This window comes from Lissotriton vulgaris, chromosome 1_2 (genome assembly GCF_964263255.1).
Source record: "Lissotriton vulgaris chromosome 1_2, aLisVul1.2, whole genome shotgun sequence".
NCBI lineage: Eukaryota > Metazoa > Chordata > Amphibia > Caudata > Salamandridae > Lissotriton > Lissotriton vulgaris.
The window spans coordinates 106,763,096-106,786,676 of NC_141686.1; the positions used below are offsets into that span (position 1 = coordinate 106,763,096).

The window sequence follows — 23,581 nt, forward strand, 5'->3', positions numbered from 1 at the left end:
GGTCCTATTGTGCATGGATTAACTAGCTGTATACTAGTCCCACGGCGCGCGCTAAGACGGGTAGGATCATCTTTTCTTCTTATTGAATTTTCCGGGTTACCCGCCAGAGTTGCCCCTTGTCCCCCTTGCTTTTTGTGTTAGCCCTTGTGCCTCTAGCACAGCACCTGCGTCAGATTAGGATTCCTTATGGCATTCCATTACGGAGAGTGATTGATTCAGTGTCTTTATATGCAGATGACATGCGGTTATATTTTCATTATCTGGATGTAGATACACATGATAGCTGCTGCCTTTTCTAGATTTGGGGAAATATCTGGCCTGGGTCTTAATGCTTCTAAATCAGTTGCCTTTTATGATGCTTATGCGTCTCCCATTCTACAATTTGGTCCACTGCGCTTTCGGGTTAAGCCCGTCACTTTTAAATCCCTGGCGATTAATATTTATAGATCAATCACCGACACCATAGGCGACAATGTAGTTCGCACCATTAATATGCTGCATTCCCAGGTTGCCTTTTGGAATTCATTGCCACTGACAGTGGTGGGCCGTGTAGCGGTGTCGAAAATGGTTATGCTGCCCCGCCTCCTTTATTACTTTGTGAATTTACCAGTGGTCTTACCGGCTTGGATTTTTAACCAGGGCTTGAAAATTCCACTCGAAATCTCGCATAGTCTAGCTAAATTTAACAAGGTCCAGCTGTTTTTAGGTCCTACTCGCCCTTTCTGGCGAGTAGGAAAACAAACCAACTTTTGTCCTCTGTGAAAACGGAGCAAATGTGACAAGATAAGATTTAAAGGCATTTTTATTGCTCACAAAGTTAATGAGCAATAAAGATGCCTTTAAATCGTGTTATCTTGTCACATTTGCTCCGCTTTCAGAGACGGAGAACAAGTAGGTTGCAGTTAGGTCGAGGAAATTTTTTAAGGTACTAGTCCTTTAGGACTAGTACCATTTTTTGGAATTTTCGAGCCCTGTTAAGGTACTGTATTCGCTATTAACATCCTTGATTTGGGGGGACGGGCAGGCATTGTTTGGCATGGTCTAAGCTACAGCTAGCTAGTGCGGCGGGGCGCTGGATTTCACGACGTATTGTATAGTACTCCAGTTACAGTGGACGGCATATTGGTTGGCGGGTAAGAATTTATTCGAAATTGGGTACTCCTTGAGATTTTTGCAGCGTGGGCTCCTTAAGTCGCAGCTCTGTCCGGGGGCACAGAAGTTGCGTTATCCTCCTTACCTACAGCATGTTGCATTACATTATTGGGCACGGGCGAAGAAATTGGCTAGATTATCAAATCCATACGCCCCAAATATCCCTCTATGCGGGTTGCTTACTAGTCGTGGTGTCTTCTTGATGGTCCAACTACGGGGGTGGACTCAGGAAGGGGTAGGGACAGTCGGAGATTTCTTTTTGGAGGGCCAACTGATGCCCCACGATGAGTTCATTCACACTCACTCGATGCCTGCCACATTATTCCTCACTCATGCTGCTGTGGTGAGATTCATTTGGCGTAAATAACAATGACCCCTTGTTAGAGCAACAGAATATGTTTGACAGGGAAAGAAACAAAGCCCATGGGGAATTCATGTTAGCATATTTGAAAACAGGAATTATCCCCAATGGATTGCGTGTAAGGAACATACCGGGTCTCTTCGCACACCACAGACCATTTTTAGAAAAATGGAGTCAAATAGCCAATCGTTGTTCCCGAGATCTGATGATCTTAATTGTAGCAACATCAAAAGAACTAGCCTTAGAAATAAAAAAAGAAATAGATGAATTAGAAGAGAAATTAAAACAATTGACTGGAGTTGACGATGCCATCAAAAAAATAGAGGAATACAATAAAGATCTGGAATCATTTAGCAACTATCTGAACAAACGCAAGACAGATAAATTAAATAAGGACAAAAGATTCTATTCAGAAGAAGTTGCTTATCCCTTCTTACACAAAGATTTCTATCAACAGAATCATTACACTGATGAGTCTAGAAATGTACAACAAAGAATTAATAATTTTACTGACTCTTCAGATTCCGAAGGAGAAGGCACTAGCAATGCCTATTATGAATCAGATGGTGGCTTTAATACATATTCCAACTCCAGACTGCCGCGTCGTCCTTTTTTATCGAACAGGGGGCCTCGTCGGGGCCGCCCCAGGGTAAGATTCCAGAATCAAGGACAGACACGAGGAAACTTCCATTTGAATCAACATCAACAACAAACCACTCACCAACAAATCCAACACCAACAACATCAGCAACAGGAACCACAGTTTATCAGAGAGACCCGCAACAGACAATATTGGGGACAGGGGATATAATCCCCATTTTCAACTTGTCCTCTAATCAACTAGATGGTTATAGTGAAACCTTGTTATCAAAGGGATTATCTTTTGTCCCCCATTCCTTTGTCAACACTTTTGAGCTACACAAAGATATAATCTCTCTATTTAGGAAAATTAGACTAAAAAAATTATTTGCCAATAAAGAGGACGATGTAGACAGTTCCACAACACAGAGAATATCCACAATTTCTTTACCCTCCACGTTCACACCAGGATTAGATCAATTGGGTCCAGAAGTCGCAGCCTTTGAGCTGGTTGTAATGAAAAGATTAGAGCAGATGTTAAGATACATACCCAAACCTGAGTACAATCTAACGGTGGATGAATCCCGTGCCCTTAAAGATCTCTCAGAGAATAAAGAACTAACAATTAAGAGTGCAGATAAGGGAGGAGGAATTGTGGTACTCAATTCCAATGATTATGAGCATAATATGAAGATTATGTTAAGTGATAGTTCCACCTATTCACAGATTAAAAGTAACCCTATCAATACAACCATTAAGAAAATCATGACTCTGACCAATGGTGCTCTATCTGATGGCGAGATTAGTGTTCAAGACCATGAATTTTTAAATACGAATAAATTTAAAACTGCTTGTATTTATGGTCTACCCAAGATTCATAAAAGCTTAACAAATCCACCGTACAGACCCATAGTGTCTACCATAGGTACCCCCACAGAACCTCTCTCCAAATTTATAGACCACTTCTTACGACCCCACATTCCAAAGATCAAATCCTATATTAAGGATACCTGTCATATGATTAATACTGTGGAAAATCTGAATATCATTCCAGGGAGGGATATCCTTGTAACTCTCGACATAGAATCCCTTTACAGCAATATCCCCATTGATGAAGCTATTAGAGCCACAGATTGGTTTATTGAGAAACACAATATCGCATGCCCCAAGAAATTCCTGATAGATTGTCTTTTTATTGTACTAACAGACAACTTTTTCGAGTTTGGCGATAACATCTACCGCCAACTGCGAGGCGTAAGCATGGGTGCCTCTGTTGCCCCATCGATAGCTAATATCTATATGTCGAGATTTGAGGAACGCTTTATATACAATGAAGTAGCGCCCTTTTTGGAGTCCATTTCCCATTGGTCCAGGTACATCGATGACATCTTTTTTATCTGGACCAATGGGAAAGAAACTCTTGTAGAATTTTTAGAATGGATTAATTTAACAGACAACAATTTGAAATTCACTGCTCACTATGATGAGAAACAAGTCGAATTTCTGGACCTTCTTATTAGAGTCAATGTGGAGAAAATAGAGGTGGACCTATTCGTGAAAAAGACAGCTCGGAACACCTTATTACACTTTAGTAGCTTCCATGCAAAGTGCCAAAGAGAGAGCATCCCTTTCTCACAATTCCTCAGAGTCCGTAGGAATTGCACCAATCTGCAGGATTATGACAGGCAAGCTGCCATTATGCGCACTAAATTTTGCGAACGCGGATACCCACATAGATTAATAAGAAATTCCTACAAACGTGCCAGATTTTTTGATCGTGACCCCTTGCTCACCACGAAAAACAATAAAGAGAACAATCGAATCGTGTGTGTCACCACTCATTCGACTATGAATGAACGAATTAGGCAAGTTATCAATGCCAACTGGCATATCTTGAATTGTAACCCCTCTTCAACTTCCACCCTGACTAAACCCCTGTTTGCACACAGGAGAAATAGGAACCTGAAGGACAAAATAGTCCACTCCAAATTCACAAATTCAATGCGAAACAAAAGAATGGCGATCAGTTACAAAGATCATTACTAACGAACTTACCAGTACGGGGCACAGTCCCATGCTCCTCCTGTAAGTCTTGCAAAAATATTCTGGGTGGTGAGACCTTTACCCACAATGGAGCCACATTTAAGGCACACGATCTGTGGAATTGTAAGACCACTAATGTGGTTTACTTTATCAGTTGTCCGTGTGGTATGGGCTATGTCGGGGAGACGTGTAGGTCTGTCCAAACACGTCTCACTGAACATAGATCAGCCATTAAAACCCAGAAATCGAATGCGCCATTAGTAAAGAATTTTCTGGATTCGAATCACAAACCAGAGGACATACACTGGCGCATTCTAGAAAAGATCAAGGTTCCTGATAGCAAGGGAGGATGCGCTATCCGTAAAAAGCGAGAAGTTTACTGGATTTTTATTTTGGGGACACACAGAAAGGGATTAAACAATGAAATCCCTTGGGAAAATGCTATCTGTCCGTAAAATGCCATCTGTCCATAAATAATGTGGTTTTCCCATGGGAGCAACACATTATTACTCAGTAAAAACCCTTTTTAAACTGTGAGGAATTTATACGATTAGGTTAAATCTGTCCCCCTGAATGAATACTTTGTTTGGTACCCCGTTGGCCTTTTAATCAATTTTTCTCCCTCTAGATTTAATAAGTAGTCTAGATTTATTAAATGTTCCCTGCCTGCCCGCAACCCTCCGCGCAACTTTGTTGCACGCGATGCATATTCTGTCCATATTAATTAGTATAAGCAACGGGTGGTTAAACGCGGGCCAATACATTTCATCTAAGCGTTATGTTCGCTTGTTTTTTGTATATGCCGAATGAAGCCTCCTTCCTCTTTCTCTCGTATGCGTTTACCGCACGCGTTACTATTAATGCAACATTGTTGCTAGTAACACACAGTCTATTTGCTATATCTATCACTATGGACTAGGCTGACTAGGAGTCCGTTTTCTATATCCTTTGTTCAGAGACTCCCACACGTCACACAGTCAATTTGGCCTATCAATGACCTCAAATTGACACCTAGGCGATTCACCTTTAAAAGAAGGGAGTTACCTTTTGTAAACTGACTATCTTTTCCAACGGCTGCGGGACGCCACTAGACACATCGGTCGTGACGCCCGCAGGTTGATGTTCATGCGGATGCCCTATCCATTACCGGTAAGCAAAGGGCCCTACCGTTCCTTCCCCTTCCCGCCTCTCCACCACTTGACATTAATTTAAATTGCTACGTTGATTTATTGACTTCGGCTCTTTTCAGTAATGGCCCATTCTTTACTTTTGTTAGCACCTCGAGCAACGGAGATCGAGCCAAGGGAACAGATACACCGTTCGTGGCTCCGTCGCCGCCTGAACTTTATTTACCTCACCGAAGCCGGTTTAAGAAAATTTTATTTTTTCAATCAGTAAGCAAACGATATTTATCCTTGATGTTACCTTGTTGCTACATTCTAATACCTCCCTTGGTTCAATTCATTAATGGTCCTTTTTATTTTCTGTCGTTTATCTCTGAATATTAGAGACATGCGAAGGAAATCAAGTATATCGATCTGAACATTTACATGATTTCACAGAACGTTATTCACGCCTTGCTTATTTTGAAAACGCCAAACGAACGCTAAGCGCAAGGACTTTTTAGAAACACTTGAGTCTAATCTGGAAGTCACTGTTTGGTTTTTTATTCATAACCACTACGGCTCGGAATGCCCTAGCTAATGATACCGCTATCTATCCTTGATACCCACAGTGCGTAGTTGAATATCAATAGTAGGGAGTGCTAGACTTTAAAGCAGCCATTTAAAACCGCTACTGTTCTTAAGTCCATTGAATATTTGGGTTATTGATACCTCTTTCTATTTTTGATACCCACAGTGTGTAACTAAATATTGCGAATAAACGGGCGCTATATCTTAAAAGCAGCCAAACCGGTCGGGTACCAAGAACCACCGGGTTTATCACATTAGGTAAGAGACGCTGAAACTATGGCTCGGTCGACTTTAGTGACTTAATTTTATTAATACAAATGACTCGGTTTTGACCTGTGTTTCTTATCATCTATAGCAACTGGTAAATGAATGATGGTGCCCACAGATAGCAAACCATATTTACCACCAAACAGAATATAAGGTAGGAATTTTTGTAACCATAGTTTTATATAACAACTTTAGGAAACTTGAATATAGTAACCAAAATAATCTAAACCATTTATTCTTGTTTAGTAATCTGACCTGACGGTTGAGCTCAATTAAAAGAATTCGAGCATTCTCAACGACCCCTACTGAGGAAATTCTTCCCTTGCTTGTTCCAGTTATCGTTTGGAACAATCTCGATTATTCAGATACTTGGTAAGGAGAAGGTATACGTCATTTATAAACTATGTTGGATTACTAGATTATCTAGCAAGACTATCTCATCACTGTAAAATTAGTAGAGTAGCGAGTTGAATGAACATTGCACCATTATGCACAACTATCGAGTTTTTGCTGGAACAGATTATACATGTGTGCTTTATCTCATCATAGTTACACACAATCCCTAGAGACACCAGTATTCATAGGCCGGATATGCATATTACCAATTCCTGCCCAGCCAGAATAACTAGCAGGAGATATTGCGGACAAATTTCCCAATTACCACTCTTGTTAACATCACTCCAACATTTTAAGCCCCCGTGCCCAGAGCTAGTATAGGATGGTGGGTCTACTAATTTCCTGGGGCCCTTAAATTCCATAACTACAACACTGCTCAAATATAACATCCTGTAGTCTGTACCTTATGTAGCTTGATAAAGTAAGCTACCCGAGTAGGGAGTTTTTCCAATGTGTGTAAAGCACTTCCTTTTTTTTGATATTTGATTCCATGTAATTGTATAGTCTTTATGATAGGTGAGCACATCTTGACTTAACAAGGATGATTTTTAATTTATTGTGCATGTCTTTCAGATTGTGTATGTGGCTCCTGAAGAAGGCGTTCTTGTGAAAACGCCGAAACGCGCGTCGAAGAGGACTACTATTGTCCGCCACTGTTTTATGAATTAATGGTGTCATTGTTTGTATTACAGTATTTGTTCAGAATTGGTTATATGTTGTACTTTATTTTATTATATGTTATGAATTTTAATGTTTTTAGCTTGAGTATATATACCTAATAAACACAAAATTTTGTATTTTTTAATTCCATTGTGTGCTTTATACTTACGGTTCTCTCCCTGGTGATATTATAAATTGATGCCTTTTTTCACATTGTGAGATTCATTTGGATCTTTTGGTATGCAGAGCAGGCCGAACCATCGACTTTCCAATTGCTGAGATCACTTCACATTATGGGGCATGGTCGGCACTTGGTGCGCTGGCTTTACAGAGGATTGAGAGAACATTTGAAAGTCCCACTGCTACACCTTAGGCCGAAATAGGACTTGATCTTAGGGAGGGAATTGGAGGATAGGAAGTGGGCTCAAATGCTGGAGCATCCCCGTCGAGTCTCTCGGAATTGCAGTTTGAAAACGATTCAATTATTTATACTTCACAAATGTAAATGTGTGTGTAAATGTACATGTATTTATATAGCGCAAATCACCGACCCGCTATCTAAGCGCTTGCTTAGGGAACCCGCCCTGGTATTCCCCGGTGAGATAACCCCGGCAGGGTATCCGCAAGGTGAAAGCCAGGCATCCCGCCGCGAGGGGCCGTTGTGTAGATTAAGCAAGCTATTGCCCAGAGTCGCAGAGTATGAACCCGTGAATCGAGTAGGCACCGGAGCGAGAATTGTCGAGTCCGTGGACATTTTAGGACTCAAGACCCCGCCGAGCCGGGAATTGAACCCTGGTCCCGGGCTGACCTCTGCTTCCAGGTCTGCCTCCTCTAACCAGTGAGCCACACTTCTCCACTAAGCATACCTTGCCCCAACAACTATAGGTAAAAGGTTTCCTGCGTCGTCTGCGGAGTGCCCATGGTGCAAGACGCCGGAGGCAGATTTTCTTCATATGATATGGTACTGTTGGGTGTTGTAGGGATTTTGGTCGGAGGTTGTCCATGGGTTGGAGGTGTTGACGGAGCGCAATCCGTGGGACACAATTGAGGCCTGCCTTCTGGGTTTATTCGCCCTCCCCAAGAAGGCAAAATTACTACGCAGATTTGCAGGGCTAGCCCTAATGTTGGCAAAACGTATGATAACACGATGTTGGAAGTCTGCTCTAGCGCCAAGTGGGGGGGGGGGGCACTTGGCGCAAAGGGGTGGTCAGATGGGTGGTTGCTGACTTGGAGGCTTTACACTGTGAGGAGTACAGGGGGCTGCGAAAGCGACCGATTTTACTGGACTGGGCACACTTAGTGGAACAATTTAAGGCTATGTAGGAAGCTCAGCCCGGAGTTTCACAGTATAGCATGTGGGACAGTGGAGCAGTGGTCTAGACGCTGAAGGACTAATGGCTGCCCATGCTCTGTCTGAGTGCCTCCCTTTCTCTCCCTTATCCCCGGCTCTGTTATTTAGCCCTTTCCTCCCATTAGTCTCTCCTTTCTCCTGCTGCTCCCCCTCGGCTCTCTCCTTCCTCTCGGTACATGCCTCTTCGGGGGCTTTTTGGACCCAACACACGCCGGACGCAGGAACATCAAGCCGGTGTGTAGTCAATGTAGCGGCACCTTAGTTACCAGTTTTCGTTGAGGTATTGTGGTGGGAGGGTTATGTTGGGGTGGGGGATGTAATGGGTCCTGCACCGGATGTCATTTCTCAGTGTCCTTTCTTATTTTGACCGAATGTGCAGTTTTATGCACTTTTGATGGAAGAGATGTGACATTACCTGTAAGTTCCTTGTACTACTTGTATGCTCTGCTTCAAAATGCGACAGTTACATGCCAAATTACCCTTCTGTGTTGCTTTTAAAATGTGTCTGATTTACTGTATATTCCTGTACAATACTTGCAGTGCTCAATAAAAAAAAACTGTGTGCTGTGAAAATAATGTGCGCAAACACGAAAACACGGGGGAAATGCTGTGCACATGCGTGCACTAATGGGAAGACTAATGCATGCCAGATTAGGCCGCATTTGCGTTTTTCAATAAAATGTTACTTTTGCACATTAATGCTCTTGCTAGGAATTTAACGTGGGATAGTGCAATGGTGGGTGGTAAACAGTGAGAAGTACATTTCGTGAAATTAATAATTCTGTGTTCTGTTCATTGTAGTGAAACAAGTATGGGCCTACATTTCTGCATGCTAGTAGTGGGTTAAAAGAAATAAGAATAAATAAGCCGAAAATTGAGCTCTAAGAGAATAGAGAAGGCAAAGGCTGATAACCTTCAAGGAACACTGTATGACTGCCAAGTAACGGAAGGACGGCCATGAGATCGGGAGGAAATGTACAAAATTTGTCCGCAGAAGCGACAGGGATGAACAATAGAAGTGTAGAGATTTGCAACAGGTTATTTGCTAGAGGAAATTTGTTTTCATAAGTCGTGGTTAACGAAATGTGTTGAACAAAGAACGCTATGAAAATTATGAACAAGGCTTTGATGGTGGGATAGAACACCCCCCTAATCAGCCAATGAGAGACTGGGTTTCTGTAAATGTTTCAACAAGTGCGGGTTGGACATGTAGGTTTTAGGGTATAATTAAGGTGCCCTAGGGGGTGTGGTTTAGGTAGTGGGTGGAGCGGCTTCTGAGAGAAACTTGGAGGGTGATCGTCACGGTCCATCGGTTTGCTGTTAAGAGGCCTACTGGTATCTTGTTCCTGTACTGCATCCAGTATCCGGATAAATCTTTGTTCCCTGAATCGGTCGCAGGGGACCCCTGCTATCCCCGTGGCCAGGGGCTGGTATTTCTCCATTTCCTTAGGTTAGTATTAGCTAAATGATTCGTACTTTGCATAATAATTCGCAATGTATTTTGTCTCGTCGCCTATCCACTCCTTCATTTGCATGGACTCATTTTGATAGGAGTTTGACACTGTTTGCATTGATAAATGTTCTATCTCTCACGGTGTGATTGTTTGCCTTGTGAATCTGTACATGTTGAGCTCTTATTTTCCACATTATTTGGTGATAAACATTATTAACCTTACACTGAGTTTGTGGTTATTCAGTAAGATAGATAGTCTATTATTATTACAAATAACTTCTCAACTTCAGGTCTCAACTTCAGGTCCATCGACCAGAGGAAAGGAGTTGATATGCAGGCTCAATTGTGCATTTAGAGTGTCAGAAACGAGCCTGTATAATGAACAATTGATTTCAAGTGTTCATAGTTTTGAAACTCAAGGCATCTTTCAATGGATCTTTGCATGTTGTTCGGGTAAATGTGTATGGTGCCTGTATTATTGATTATCTATCCCTGCTTGGCGCTGGATCCCTCACTGCTAGTATGTTTTTTTTTTAGCCCTTACATTTTGTTAAACATCAATGTCCTATTAACCACATACACAGTTACATGGTTCAAAAGAGCAAACATGGCGGGTATCTGTGGACAAATTCAATTTACTAGCTTCCTTGGGATTTACACGTCAGTACCAGGATGAAGGCTGGGTTTCGAAGCATCTGGCGTTCAGAGCCACAGATGTAAAACAAGTGGAGCATTGACGTAACCCAAATATTTCATAGGGTCATGGCGAATAGTCTGATCTCTATAGGTCAGCCTTGCACTTCTAGGCTGAGCCTACTAGACCGAAATGGAGCCTTGTGTTGCGCAACACATTGTGAGCATACCAAGAACATTCAGGGGCTTTGAGCCCACCCATTCGTTGCTCACCATTGGCTGGTTTTCTTGTCCATCATTTGTCTGCTGCTTACTCATGTCCCAACTTGTCACTCTGGTCTTTCATTCCCATGAAGCAAATACTCTTCACCACCTCTTTTGATTGGCTAACTTCGATGCTTCCACTGCTTGCTGTACAAGCACCAAGTTTTCACTTTAGTTTAAGCACTTCACGATGGTGCATCTGGTTTCCTGGTACAGAGCAGGAATATCGTCATAAAAATATCGACTAACATAAATATCGCTGCAAAAATATCTACAGGAAGAAATATCGATGACAAAAATATCGTCTGACCAGAATATCGACAGACAGGTAAGTAATATCGTTAACATTAATATAGTTGTAATAAATATCGTTTACAAAAACATAGTTTACAATAATATCGTTTTTTAAATAATTATAAGTAATGTAGTGTTTTTAATGATTATTTTTAGTCAAAGTAGTATATTATTATTTAATAATGTATTTTCAGTTGAATTTAGTATTAATAGTTCCGTAGCGGGTTGTGGGTTTATAGGGGAGTAGGGTGGGAAGTAATTTAAATATAATTAAATAATACATTAATTAATGTTTTAAATGAATATAAAGTGTAATAAATAATAGTTAATTAATTTCAATTAGTTAATTGAATAATTATGTAATTAATTATGTTAATTTGTTAGTTATTTTTAGGTGTGTGTACAGGATTTTTTTAGTGAAAATGTTTTTGGGTAAAGGGGTATTTTTAGGATTCAGGGTCAGTTTTTAGTTTTTGGGTAAAGGGGTATTTTTAGGGTTCAGGGTCAGTTTTCAGTTTTTGGGTAAAAGGGTATTTTTAGGGTTCAGGGTCAGTTTTCAGTTTTTGGGTAAAGGGGTATTTTTAGGGTTCAGGGTCAGTTTTCAGTTTTTGGGTAAAGGGGTATTTTTAGGGTTCAGGGTCAGCTTTCAGTTTTTGGGTAAAGGGGTATTTTTAGGGTTCAGGGTCAGTTTTCAGTTTTTGGGTAAAGGGGTATTTTTAGGGTTCAGGGTCAGTTTTCAGTTTTTGGGTAAAGGGGTTTTTAAATATAATGAAATAATAGATTAATTAATGTTTTAAATAAATATAAATAGTGTAATAAATAATAGTTAATTAATTTTAATTAGTTAATTGAATAATAATTATGTAATTAATTATGTTAATTTTTTAATTAATTTTAGGTGTATGTACAGGATTTTTTTAGTGAAAATGTTTTTGGGTAAAGGGGTATTTTTAGGGTTCAGGGTCAGTTTTGGGTTTTTGGGTAAAGGGGTATTTTAATTATATATATGTATTATTGTTATATAAAGTAATGTGTAAAATTAATTTATATGTCCACATTTATTAAGTTTATAATTAAAAAGTGTAGTAAATTTTTTTGAAATAGTTAAAAAATAAAAGTAATGTAATGTATTTTGTTAATAGTACTTATATTTATTTATTATTTAATGTAATTTTAATTATTTTAAAAAGTCAATATTTTTTACATCTATATTAATTACAACGATATTTTGGAGTCGATATTTATGTACTTACCTGTTTAAGTATAGGGTGTCGATATTTTTGTAAACGATATTTTTGCAACGATATTTATGTCAGCTATATTTTTGTTATCGATATTTTAACACCCTACCTGGTTTCCTACTGTTTCCCTTGTGCATTTCTCTCCCTCTACACTGTGTTATTGTTTGTCACAGGTGTGCTTCTCCCCACCCCCTCCATCTTGCACTCTCCCTGAAAAGGTTTCTTTTGGATTTCTTTCCAGAAACAAGAAAAAAAAATACAACCTTTCATACGCTCTTTTCTTGCACTAGATCAGCATTATGCACTCCTCGGATGTCACTTCCTGTTAATGAGGTTGGAGGCAGTTAACAGCCCAACTAAGAAAAATAAAAATGAAATCCAAGGGGAATGGAAAGAGTTCCCGATTGGGAACCATGGCCGAAGCACAATAGATTTGAAGACATTAATAAGGCAAAACATTTTTAAGTAGGGTACACTCTCGTATTTTTCTTGGACGTCAAAATTATTGGAGGTTACTTCTAAATCTGAGAAAACATATGAACATTTTATCGCGATTCCTCCGTCCAGTTTGGGCCCAAAAGAGCGTGCTGACCTTCCAGCAGACACGAGCCGAGAGAAAGTGGACCACTTGCCCTCAGGCCATGATCCCACCTACAAGACAGGTTTCTGTGTGACGGGTTCATTACTTCCTCCAGTATGTCATCATAGCCATATATATGGGCACGCGATGTCTCAATGCACAGCCTACTACAGCAGAAGGGCTTACTGATTGAAGCAGGAGCAAATTAAGTATTTTCAGCACTGTAGCAAAAACAGAGCTTTGAAAAAGGGCATTTTCCGACCTTTTCAGTTATGTATCACCACTGCAGGCGAATAGGCTGGAAGTTGTACAGTGAACACCTAGGGATAGAAGACCTAGCTTTCGAATCGCTACAGTGCAACATGTGATCCTAGCATAGGGCTACTACAAAATGGCCTAGTTCTTTCAAAAATAAACCAGTTCAGGCACCAAGCTTGTAAGAATATACACTAATATTCTTTAAGTGCCGCTTCATGTACTTGCATTTGTTTCTTGGACATGACTGCAGACCATTGCTTCTTAGTCATGGGCAGATGGCCCTGGCTGTGATAAAATGAGTTACCAAATTCAGTTCGGCAAAATCGTCCATAGGGTCGGTTCCTTCCAGCTCAGTTACAAAAAGACGAATCCCATCAGTCAAGCTCTGCTGCAAAATTATCAACTTTGTTGGACAATGGGGCAGACCTGCCAGTGCCACAGGAGAAAGCAGGGACCGGTTTTTATTCCATTCTGTTGCTTGTTCCCAAACATTATAGCAACCTTCATCCAGTCTTGGATTTGAAAACCCTGAATAGATAAGTGCAGGTTGATCACTTCAAGATCTCTGTTCTGTCAAAACTCCCTTTACTGGCAAAGAATTATTTTCTTGTCCGGTTGAGTTTACAGGACCATATTTTCCTATCCCTGTGAATCAGTCCAGCCAGAAATTCCTACAATTTGCTGTTGGAGATTAACACTTTCAGTTCAGGCCTTACCTTTAACATTGGCGACTTTTCTAAGAAGATTCACAAAGGTACTGGCTCCAGTTGTGGCTTTTCTACAGTTAAAAGACATCTCTACATTTCCATATCATAATGGTTGACTTTTGCCAGATTCCTCTTTCTAAAGCTCAAGACAATGTCCAGCTCGTTATCACAACTCTTCAAAACTTAGGGTTCATCAGCTTCCTGAAGTTGGAACTTCAGTCACCTCAAGAGACACTGTTTATAGGAGTCTAGTTCAATAGTCTTCTAGGCAGAGTATTTCTTTCTCTACAGTGGGTACTGACAAAATCAAAAAGCCATCAACAATCTTCAGGTTTAAGACTTTGTCAGCAAGAACATTGTTGAAGGTGCAAGGTCTTGTGGTCGCAGCCATGACAGTTGTGTAATGGGCACGGTATCATCTCAAGCCATTGGTGAATCATCTACTACACTATTGATCATCGGCCTATCAGGATTACAAGTTTCCAGTTACTCCTCTTGTTTGCTTTGCTTGATGGCACATAACAGATAATTTGACAAAAAGGTGTCCCTTTCAGTCAGTCTCCCAGCTCCAACGTATCTCGCGACAGACACCAGCCAGAGGTGTTAGAGTGTGGTATTGGGAGATCAGGAAAGGAAAGGACCGTTGTCAGAATGGGAAGCATACCAAGTCCTCGACCTGAAAAAAAAGTAACTGCTGTATGGCTGGTACTTAAGGGGTTTTCTCCTCCGTTAGAGGACCTGAATGCAGCGGTTCGGAAAGACAACCAGGTGACTCAATTCCATCAGAATCAACAGGGTGGCACAAGGAGCAAGATACTGAAACCAATAGCATTGAACATTTTTACTTGGGGAGAAATTCACCCTTTAGCCTTATCAACATTGTACCTCCAGGGCACATTGAATTTCAGAGCGGACAGTCTCACTCAGAAAATGCCATCCTCTGAAATCCTGACTTGGTGGTAAGTAATAAAATCGGGTGCGTGCCCAATTGGAAATTCCACAACTAGACCAGTTTGTGCAAAACAGAGGAAGCAATGCATTGTGTGGCGACAGCGGCATTGTGTGCTCAGGCTTGGTGGACCAATACTCTAGCTATCCCTTAGCCAAAGGGAGTTCACAGATTCCTCCGATTCCCCTCCAAGGGTGCTTCAGAAGATTCGGGAGGAGAGGAAACTAGTAATTTTCATGGCTCCTTGTTGGCCATGTCGCCCCTGGTTCAAGTGTCTTACGACTATCAAAAGGGGAGTTTCTCCACATCAGCCTTCGTCCCTCACCTCGCCTGTATCCTCTTCTACCATCAATTCACTTAGAGCCCCTGAAACTGATGGCATGGAATGTGAAAGGGTATTTTTGCAACAGTTGGGATGCTCACCTGAAGTGGCCTTAGATATCCAAACTTCACACAAGCCATCGACCCTGAAGTCTTTACAAAAACATTGAAGTTCTTTTCTCAAGTAGCGTTCTGCTAAAAATATTGATCCTTTAACAGTGAATCTTACAGGTTCTGGAATCGATTTTTATGGGGTCTGGCTCCATCTACTATTTGCTCTCAGTGGGCTGTTAAGGTACTTAGGGCCAGATGTATAAAAAACGTTTTTAGATTCCCTAATTGCTAATCCTTGCGATTTTCTAATTGCGAATCACAAAACGGCATGAATGAAAGGGTGTTGAACAATTTCTGCGAATCCCAGTGGGTCACAAATGACCTACCTCATGAATATTAAGGAGGTAGGTCGCAATTTGCGAGCCGTTAAGAATCGTGAAAAAAATAAATAAATAACAGGGACGGTCACCATGTCTGTAACTGCTTTTAAATAAAGCAATCTTTATGTAAAGCAGACAGTTTTTCTTTTTTGTGTGAAAAATATATGTTTATTGTGGAAAGCATAGAAGACCTGATCAAACAAATCTACTTACCGGCACTGATAAACGTGAGGAACCAAAGCCATCACACAGGGGAGGACACCGCCATGCAGCCTACATCCCGGAGGCCAGGCGGCGTATAGGTGGAAAGTGCCATAAAAGTAAATACAAACGTTCGCATAGAATATATGTCGAACGCTAATATCCGCTGTTTCCTGTTTATTCCCCCTCCCACGTCTTCTGTTGATCTTGCCTCCCACCTGCCGCCACAGGTAATTATTCAAGAAGGAACACAAGCCAACAATGAACAGAACAGTTCCCCACCACACTCGGCATCATCAATAAAGTACGTGTAAAGAGTTCGGTGACCACCTTATGGCTCAATAGGGTATAGACATCACAGTTATAAGCAATCTTTCAGGGATCAAGGCAAATTACAGAGCTAATCAGTAAGGAACATTAATGCACGCCCGCTTAGAGCACTACTCAGACTCAGGTCTCTACACCTCACCTCCCACTACCTCCTCCCCAAAACCATATTCCTCAGGGGTTAACAGCTCGGCACTGGTGGCGTCAGAGTCATCACTGGGCAACTCCTCCGCACACATCAATCCCTGCGCGTGCACTGCATGTGTGTTTCCTCGGCCAAGGACCATTCCTGACGTCTCGAAGCCAGAGGGACAGCTCAGGGGCCCTCTGCCCCATACAAGTGATAGCCACGCGCCGCCTCGCCAACACCAATAACAACTGTAGCAGCTTGTAGGACAAGTTCCTCTTTTTCGGCTTGGGACCAGGGCCAAGAGGCAATGAAGCGGAGTCAGGGCAATACGGAGACCTGTAACGCGGCCAATGTGCTGGACCACCTCCCTCCAGAAGCTACCGACCTGCGTGTACTCCCGAGCCAAATGTAAAAATCCTGCTCTCTCCATCCCATATCTAGGGCAGTCATCCCTCCGCTCTGCAGAAATACGGTTCAGGGAGACCGGGGTCATGTATGTGCGATGCCTAAAATTAAACTGGATCAATTTGAACCGCGTGTTGCACAACACTTTCCGGGTCAGGAGCCCAATACGTTTGCACTGTCCCAGCTCCAGATCCATCCCCAAGTCCGCCTCCCAGGCCGCCCAGGACAGAGCGACCGGTGGGGTCGAGTCCCATCGCATGGCTGAGTACAGAAAGGTGATCAGCCGCTTCCCCCTGCCACTGGAAAGTAGGATGTTGAGGGTGTGAGTCACTGGAGGCGCCTCAGGGAACTGGGGCCAAGTCGCCCGAGCCATCTCCTGGAGTCCACTGTAGTGCAGGTATTGTCCCCTGCTCAGGTCAAAGGCCTCCATGGCGCGCTCAAAGGACACGAAGGAGTCATCTGGGTAAAGGTCTGCCAGAGTCTCACATCCGCCGTCCCGCCATTCCCGGAAGGACATGTGCTTCTCCATGAGCTGCACCGGGGCTAAGACCCACACCAGCAGTTCCCTATGAAAGGGGGCCCGCCGCAAGATCTTCGACGAACCGCTGCCAGACCCCAGCAGCATGGCGCACAACATAAGGCAGGGCCTCGCCAGCCCCCGACCCTTCATCAGAGCCACCTGCAAGGTCGTCTCGTCGGCCCTGCCTGGCAGGAGTTGCAGCTCCCAGTGGTTCGTACCCGCAAACCACCTCGCGGCTGGCAGGAGCTGCGCCGCATAGTAGTAGAGGTCAAATCTCGGAGCCTCTAGGCCGCCCTCCTCCCAGCTCCGTACCACAGTATGTAGGGCTACTCTGCTGCGGCCGCCCGCTCAGAGCAACGATGTGAGCAGCGTATTAAGCGTGCTGAATGTGCACGGGGGGAAGCGGGCATAACGTGTTTTGCAGGACGTACAACATTCTGGGCAACATCACCATCTTGGCAACCGCTAACCGTCCCATAAGGGAAAGAGGCAGCGTATTCCAGAAGGACACAGTGTTGCAGAGAGCGGAGCACCCGTTCAGCGTTGCGGACCAGCAGTTGCTCATCAGACGAAGCCACCTGAATGCCGAGATAACGGAAGGCCTCCCGTTCCCACCTCAGCCCCAAGCACGGTAGGCCCACTCCCAGGTCAATGTAATGTAATGTAATGTAAATACCAATTTATAACGCGCGACAATCGCTCCAAGGAGCATCTAGGCGCCCAGAAAGGACCACCAGATGTTAGGTAGTTCCTATGCTTACTTGACCGAGACCCGAATTACACTAGGCTTTTGGCAGTCGTATCTTGTAGATTAAAGATCCAGGTTTTTAGGTGTTTACGGAAATCTATTTCTTTATCCAGTAATCTCAACTGGGGGGGAAGGGTATTCCATGCTTTTGCTCCCAGTACCGCCAGGGATTTACCCCCTCGAGTTTTAAGTCTGAAACTTGGGACGGTAAGCAGGTTGGCCGTTGAAGAACGCAGTGCTCTGGTTGGGCAGTATCTGCTGAATTTTTTCCTCAGGTAGGATGGGCCTAAGTTGTGGACAGCTCTAAAAGTAATTAAGAGTACTTTGAACAAGACCCTTTTTGTAATAGGCAGCCAGTGTAATGCCTTAAGGGCTTTGGTTGCAGATGATCTTTTCGGCCACTTTAAAACCAACCTCGCAGCTGCATGTTGCACCATCTGAAGTTTGTGTGTGACAGCTTTATTTGTACCAGCGTAGAGGCTATTACAGTAATCGATGCGTGATGTTACTAGTGCAACCGTAACTGTTTTCCTTGCTTCAAGGGGCAGAAGATCAAAAAACTCTCAGTCCCTTTATTACCCCAAAGCACATGCCTGCCACTCTAGCCGCTTGTTGTCTAAAAGACAGGTCAGAGTCAAAATGCACCCCCAGATTACGGGCCAAGTTGGTTGTATGAGGTGGTATTTCAGCTTTTTCTGGCCACCATAATCGTGGGATGAACTCATTATTTGGGCCTATAGGCATGATCTCTGTTTTGCCTGTGTTGCATTTCAGATGGTTTAGACGCATCCATTCAAAGGTGGCCGTTAGGCAACCTTTGAGATTTTCCTCCCAGGCTTGGTTATCCTTATCCATTACCAGGATAAGTTGTGTGTCATCGGCATAGGCTATAGCGTCTATGCCAAATGACGAAATCAATTTTATCAGGGGTGCGGTATAAACATTAAACAGGGTCGGGCTCAGGCTCGAACCCTGCGGGACTCCCGTCAACAGCGCTTTTTCACTGGAGCAGAATTCCCCCAGGGTCACCACTTGCCTCCTGTCACTTAAAAAGTTTCTTATCCACTCAAGCACTGTCCCTGTGACACCAGATGTTATTAGCCGGTCTAATAGGATGGCATGTGAGACCGTGTCGAAGGCCGCCGATAGGTCTAATAAAATCAAGACGGCCTTCTTACCTTGGTCTAGGGCTGAGCGGATAGTTTCTGTGGCGAACAGGAGGGCCGATTCGGTGGAATGTTGGACCCTGAAATCTGCCTGGTTGGGGTGCCATGCATCACTATCTTCCAAGAAACGAGTAAGTTTATTTACAATTGACTCTGACTTTACACAGGGCCGGAAGTAGTGAGATGGGTCGTAGGTTCGACAATGTGGTGGGGTCAGGGAGTTGTTTTTTTTGCAGTGGTTTCACCGCTGCCAGTTTCCACTCTGGGGGGACTTTGGCTGTGGACAGTGAGGTGTTGACAATGGCATTTATTATTGGGTTGGCGATGTCCACAATGAGGTGTAAGAGTCTAACTGGACAGGGGTCAAAGCGGGATCCGGATTTTGTTGCCAGAATTCCTCTTTTGGTATCCTCCAGGCTAACTGGAAGGAAAGTTTTCAGCTGCATGGCTCCTTGCCTCACTATATCCTCCTCTATTCTGGGCTCTAATATAGGAACATCAAAGTCCTTCGTCAGCCCCTGTACTTTTCCCTCAAAGAAATCTGCGATCTTGTCACAGAGTGCCTGCGAGGGCGGGATATCCTGCGCTAAACATTTAGGTTTGTTAAAGCCGTTGACAATTTTGAATATTTCCTTTTGTTTGCTGCTGGCTGTTTCTATTGCCAACGAGAAGTACCTTTTTTTTGCTTGTTTAATCAGCGCATGATAGGCATTTTTTATCCTTTTGTATTTGCTACGTTCTAGGCTAGAGTAATTTTTCCGCCAGCTTCTTTCAGCTCTTCTGAGCTCCCCTTGTTTGTCAACACCGCAGACCGCCAGAGGAAAAATCAGGGATTTACCAGGATTTATGCGCAGCCCTGAGGCCGCACCAAAGCGGTCCAGCAACCGCAATAAAACGGGCGAGTCTCCCGGGGAGGTCAAATAGAACAGGGCGTCGTCTGCATAGAGGGAAATCACATGCAGTGTCTCCCACCCAGACGCCCCACTGTTCCATTTCTGTACGAATGGTTACCGCCAAGAGCTCTAGGGCGAATAGAAGCGGCGACAGGGGGCACCCCTGTCGAGTACCTCTCTCGAAAGACCACTCCTCGGAGCGGGCCGACCCGAGCCGGACCCTAGCCCGGGGTGCCCCGTACAGGATCCGGACCCAAGTACAGAACCCGGGCCCCAGTCCCACCCTTTGGAGCACCTCCAGCAGATACTCCCAACTGACCGTGTCGAAGGCCTTGGCCAGGTCAATCGATACCATGACGTGAGGATCCTCTCTGTCACGCACCTCGTGAAGGATATGATTCAGACGACGCAGGTTCATTGCAGTGTTGCGACCAGGGATAAATCCACACTGGTCCTGATGCACCAAGTGCGTCATGTGAGGCGCCAGCCTGGTGGCCAGAAGCCTAGTAAGGATTTTTACGTCTGTATTGATCAGAGTGATAGGCCGGTACGCCGCAGGGTCGCAGCTGTCACCCCCCGCCCACCCCCCCTCCGCTTTCAAAAGCATCCAGACCTCCCCCGATTCATGGTGGACGGAATAACGCCACACTCACAGGCTTCATTGTAGATCTGCAAAAAGAGGAGGCCCAGGGCATCCCCAAACGACTGATAGAATTCAGGCGGGAAGCAGTCTCCGCCTGGAGCCTTGGCCCGTGGGAGGGCGGTTAACGCCACACTGATCTCCCGGAGCGTCAATACCGCGTCTAGTTCTTCCACCGCGTCCTCCGAAAGGGTCTGCAGAGCCAATCCCTGGAGGTAAGGCCGGTAGGAGGCCTCCGTGACCGAGGGGTCGGCGGTGTACACCGCCTGCAGGCGTGATCGGAGCACCTCGAGAATAGCAGACTCAGAGTGTGCCATGGCTCCAGCGGGAGTCCGTAAGGCAACTATCCTCCCTGGAGCAAATTCTCGCCAAAGAATCCATGCCATAGGCGACCAGATTTGTCCCCCTCACGGTGGAGACGCTGCCGGTACTGACCCAAGGTAAACTTACCAAGACGAGCAAGAATGTCATGAACAGACACCTGGGCCTCCCTCTCCACTTCCAAATCAGAGTCCAACACACAATTGAAGTCCCTAAACCATAGAAAGGGGGCGTCTAGGTCCAAGGCAATGAGCTCCTGAAGGCGGGAAAAGAAGTCAGGGTCATCTATATTTGGGGCATAGGAATTCAAGAGCAGGAAGTCCCTACCATCTATTTTGATTAGCGGTAGCAGGTACCTGCCTTCCACATCCGCCTCAACATACTGAACGGCACAGGGAACCCCAGGCGCCACCCAGCTCAAAACCCCTCTGGCATATGTGGAGAAGGAGGAATGGAATAACTGGCCCCTCCACTTTTTGAGCACCCTCCTCATTCAAGTGGGTCTCGGAGACATGCAACGGAGACCCCATGGCCTCGGAGGAAGGAAAGGACCCTTTGCCTCTTAGTGCAAGTGCCCAAGCCGCGCACGTTCCAGGTTAAGAATTTAAAACCCATAATCGGGGAATACGCCTATCCAAGCCAGCAAGTCCAGCCCACTCAGCCAACCACTCACGATTCCGAACAATTGTACACTTGATGCCTGCAACAACTTCCCCTTCCAACCCCACCCATCCCCCGAAACCCCCCAATCCCATAAACCCCCAAAAACAGGACCCCCCACCCCCGAGCAAGATGACAGCAACAACAAAACATGCTACCCTGTCCTCCCCCTGCCAGTGCCAGTGCCAGGACGTACACAGTCACCCCATTCGTCCCACACAACACTCTCCCACACAACAACCAATCCAACACCACCACCACCACCCCCACCCCCCCACCACCCTCTTCCAGCCCCCTACGGGACCCAACGTACAGGACAGTCATAGGTCTCAATCAAAAATAACTGTCCCAGGCCGGGTCCTCTCCACCCAGGCAAGTCCACCCCCTGTCACATAGCCCCCCCTAGCAGGGTGCAAGTCCTTCGCTCCATCCCGCCAACCAAGGGTAAACAACATGGGCCATAGGCATCCCCCACCAGACTAAAGACACATCAAAAAAGAAAAAAGAAAAAAAAAAATAAGGAGGGCCCCCGGATTGATAATGCAGTAGAACATAGGCCAGACAGTACCTCAGGACGGAGCAGTCTCCGTCAATGACCCGGAAAGTCCAGTCTCTGGAATCACCGGGGCTGTGGAAATTGTACCCGGCACCGTATCCTGCAATTGTACCCGGCACCGTATCCTGCAATGTGTCCGGAACCAAAACATCCCCAGGGCCGGACACGTCTGGGCACCCTGGACCAGCCTCCGCCATTGGAGGCCTCAGAAGCAAAGCACCATCCTCTCCCACTGTGACTCTAGGTCCCTCGGAGCCCTCCGATCCAGATCAGAGTCTGCGTCTACCATGACGTCTCCTCTGAGGTCGGGTCCCCCACGTCTCACGAGGCCCCCCCCCCCACGCTCAGGTCATCGCCCCGGATCTCCAGCCACTCCCAGACCTCCGTTGGGAATTCAGAGAAGTGTGCCCGGTCCTGCGAAATCACCTTAAGCTTGGCTGGGTACAGTAGCATGTACTGTAGCTTCATCTCCCTGAGTTTTTGCTTGACACCCTGGTAAGACTTCTGTTGTTCCTGCACCTGCTGGGTGTAGTCAGGATAAATTGACACGCAACTGTTCTCAATGGTGAGTGTCGCCTTTTCCCTCGCCGCCTTCAAGATACAGTCCCGGTCCTTATAGTTCAGGATCTTGGCTATCAGTACCCTCTGGGGCTCACCCGGTCGCGGAGGAGAAACTAAGGCCCGATGCGCTCGCTCAATGACGAACACACTCGACAGGCCCTGCGGACACAGCTGAGTGCGGATCCAGGTCTCTAGGAAGCGCTCGGCATTACCCGCCTCCAATCATTCGGGTACACCCAGGACTCTAATGTTGCTCCGACGCGTTCTTCCCTCCGTGTCCTCGGCTCTTCGCTCCAGGGCATGCGTCGTGGCCGTGAGGTGTGTGACTGTCTTCCTGAGGGAGGCCACCTCACCCTGTAGTTGGGTAATATTGCCCTCTGCGTCCGAGACCTTTTCCGCAACTTTTCGGCAATCGACACGGTCTCGATCGGTCGCTCCAGCGTAGTGTGGGAGCCCTGTATTGCCTTCAATAGCTCCGGCCGGGATGGCTCCGCCGGCCCGTCCTCTCCCTCCTCCAGACCAGTCTGCCGCGTAATCCGTTGCGAGGGCAGCCACTGGGTAATGTATTGCGTGATGGTGTTCGGCTGGGTGGACCGAGACATCCTATCCTTTCGCATTGCCAGTTGCCAAGAGTCACATGAACCCTCTCAGTGGACCACCAAGGACTTCTCTCAACCAGTGCCGCCCAGGCATGGCCCTCCAGGCGTCTTCACAGCGGGTAAATCCGGTAGTCCAGTCCTCACCCCCAGCAATCTGCAGGCTGCGTCAAATAGGGGCACCTGGGAAGGGCCAGTAGCGCCAACGAGGCATCCCGGA

The 23,581-nt window shown here is 45.1% G+C and overlaps 1 protein-coding gene across 4 annotated transcripts in view; it reads right to left on the reverse strand.

Annotated features, from left to right (window-relative positions):
- The window catches only part of BCL2L14 (BCL2 like 14), a 303,081-nt gene that overhangs the window by 219,850 nt on the left and 59,650 nt on the right, over positions 1–23,581 (reverse strand). The window lies entirely within an intron of this gene.